The sequence below is a fragment of the Lepus europaeus genome, chromosome 12 (genome assembly GCF_033115175.1).
Source record: "Lepus europaeus isolate LE1 chromosome 12, mLepTim1.pri, whole genome shotgun sequence".
In the NCBI taxonomy this organism is placed as follows: Eukaryota; Metazoa; Chordata; class Mammalia; order Lagomorpha; family Leporidae; genus Lepus; species Lepus europaeus.
The window spans coordinates 69,987,084-69,990,056 of NC_084838.1; the positions used below are offsets into that span (position 1 = coordinate 69,987,084).

Sequence of the window (2,973 nt, forward strand, 5' to 3'; positions counted from 1 at the left end):
CTGATCCAAAGCTAGGAGCCAGGTGCTTCTCCTGGTCTTCCATGGGATGCAGGGCCCAAGGACCTGGGCCATCCTCCACTGCCTTCCCGGGCCACAGCAGAGAGCTGGACTAGAAGAGGAGCGACCGGGACAGAATCCGACGCCCTGACCAGGATTAGAACCCGGTGTGCAGGCGGAGGATTAGCCTAATGAGCCACGGCGCCGGCCCTAACCTGAATCTTAAAAACAAAAATTTTGGAAAGGGTTCCTATTTATTTATTTGATTTATTTGAAAGAGTTACAGAGAGAGGTAGAGACAGAGAGAGGTCTTCCATCCAATGGTTCACTCCCCAAATGGCCACAACAGCCGGAGCTGTGCCGATCCGAAGCCAGGAGCCAGGAGCTTCTTCCAGGTCTCCCACATGGGTGCAGGGGCCCAAGGACTTGGGCCATCCTCTACTGCTTTCCCAGTCCACAGCAGAGAGCTGGATCGGGAGAGGAGCAGCTGGGACTAGAACCGGCGTCCACATGAGGTGTTGGCACCTCAGGCCAGGGCTTTAAAAATCAAACAAACAAAACTCCCCAACCAGCTTTCCTTGAACTCATGACTTGCTTTTTTTTCCCAAGCTACCAGCTCCTTTCCTAGAGTTTACAGTTGTTCCAATGTAAACAAACCTATGTCTTTTTTTTTTTTTCTAAAAAAGAACACACCTCTTTGTTTCTGCTTGAGATACAAATGTTCGTTCTGATGATGATAACTGAGCCAAGCAGTAATTGCAATGGCTAACTCTTCCATTCGTCCCAATAAACTCCAAAGGGGGAAGAAGACCAGAATCTGTACTGCTCCATGCAGTTTCCTAACACCCACCTCCAGCAATGGCATATACGGAAAATTCAATATGTGTATGTGGTTTATTTAGTCTGAGGTCTCCATATATTCTCTTGAATTTCATATTTGGGCAGAGTTAGGAGTGAGATCAGGGTGCTGGCCCATTTTTTTTCCACTGCTCCTCACCGTTGGCCTTGCTGCCTTGGAGGAAGGCCAGGTTCACATCTGGTTGCTGGTGGGGGCCAGGCTCTTGGCAGCTTGCTGGGCTAACCAGTACTTATATCTTTTGGTCTTGGGCTTCTCAAAGTTCACCGTGTCAAGCCCATTTACTACCTTCACCTCACACCAGTACTCGCCCCACCGTGTGATAGGTTCTTCTGGTCACTTTAATGTGCGTGGGGGAACCACAACACCAAGAGTCCTGAGGAAGTGGCGGGCAGCTATTTCAGAGTTCAGCTCGCATTTGGCCTTGTTCTTCATCCCCACCCGCAGAAATTTCACTGTCGCCTCATGGGCCTTGGTCTGGATCTTCTCTAGTTTTCCTTCTTAGCAATTTCTTCTCTTCAAACAGTTTCTTGTTTTCAGGAGTGGCACACACTGCCAGTCCCTGAGGGAGGAGTCCGTTAGACCCACAGATTCCCACACTGAGATCAATCACTCCGGACTCCGAGGTCTTCCAAGACTGCAGAAGGATGAGCTCCAGCCGGAGCTTTGTGTCCGTCCTCCACCAGCTTGCAAACACGGTGCCAGCGGTGCAGGCGCGGCTGCGGGCCTTGGCCGGCCGGCAGCACCTTGCACCAGCAATCCGTGATGAGCGTGCCCAGACAGCGGGAAAGGCTGAAGTCACGCTTCGGGCCGGAAGGGCTCCTCTCAAGAGGTGGCCGGAGCAGCTCCCTCACACCTCTCCTCAGCAGCCGCTGGGCGCCTGCCCGCAAAACCTCTCTCTTGAACTCATACTTTATTTATTTCTTGATTTTGTTTCTTAACTAAAACAATGAAATATAAAATGTTCCAGAGAAGTGTTCTCATTTTGAAAAATTGAAAACAGAAACCTCTGGTTTAAAACTTTTGCTCTATGTCAACTTCTCCTTTTTCTTAAAGAAGATTTTTTTAGAGGCTTACACATAATAAACTTTAAAACCGCAAGGAACTTCTTTTGTTGAGTCACCTTTTCTTACAAAATAGCAGTTCCGACCATATCGGTTGATTTCCTTTTCGGGTACATTTTACTTCCTGGTTACAAATTCAATAAACAAGTATATGTAACCGCATATCATAAATTTATGTACAACTCTATCCTAGTTGGATAGATCTCCAGCATAGTCAAAACCAGTAACTATCAATGTAGTGACATCCTTTAAAAACACTATATGGTAACTGAACCTAATTTACTAATTTTTCACTGGTTTAATTGGAAAAATCGGAATTTATTTTTACACATGGATATGATGCTACTTATTTCACAAGTCAGTAGGTATTTCTTTTGAATTATTTGAATTAATCTTTTTGCACATTGTCTCCATGGTAGATTAAATCAATATTTGCAATTCTTGACCCCCTCCTTCTGCCATATGAACTTCTATAGGGAGTTATTTCCCTACTCTCTGGATGGCATGATCATGTATGAGGGTATTTCAAAGGTTGCGGAATATATGTATTGTGCTGAAACAATGCATGGGTTTAAATTTTGTTTTCCATAAAAAGAAATGTATCCTTTAATTCCATTTTCCTACAAACTTTTTGAAAATGTTTCCTATATGACTTGCTTTGGCCATTTGAATGACACAGGCGTGAGATCATTAAATAAGCTATTTGACTTGCCCTTTTATGCTTGATGACTTGATGATCCACCAAGAGAATGTGCCTCTTGTGCATAATGGGATTGTGAAGCAGACACAATCCCAACCTGAAGCTCTGATACCAGCACAGCCGCCCTAAAATAGCAGCAGAGCAATTCCAAATCATCCGATCTTCCACAAACATGGACAATAAATGCTTTTTTTTAAATGAGCCATTCAGTTTTGGAGCCATTTATTACTCAGCATTAGTGTAAAAATAACTGACAAGTATATCTTACATTTTGCTTTATGTTCAGTGATATCCATATGTATGAAAACTGACTAGTAGAGTCATAGCCTCAAAGTAACTCTTAGGTCCAGGAGATG

The 2,973-nt window shown here is 44.5% G+C and overlaps 1 pseudogene; it reads right to left on the minus strand.

Moving 5' to 3' along the window:
• Positions 1 to 1,027: 1,027 nt before the first annotated feature.
• LOC133771021 (large ribosomal subunit protein bL9m-like) lies at positions 1,028 to 2,683 on the minus strand (annotated as a pseudogene).
• Positions 2,684 to 2,973: the final 290 nt, after the last annotated feature.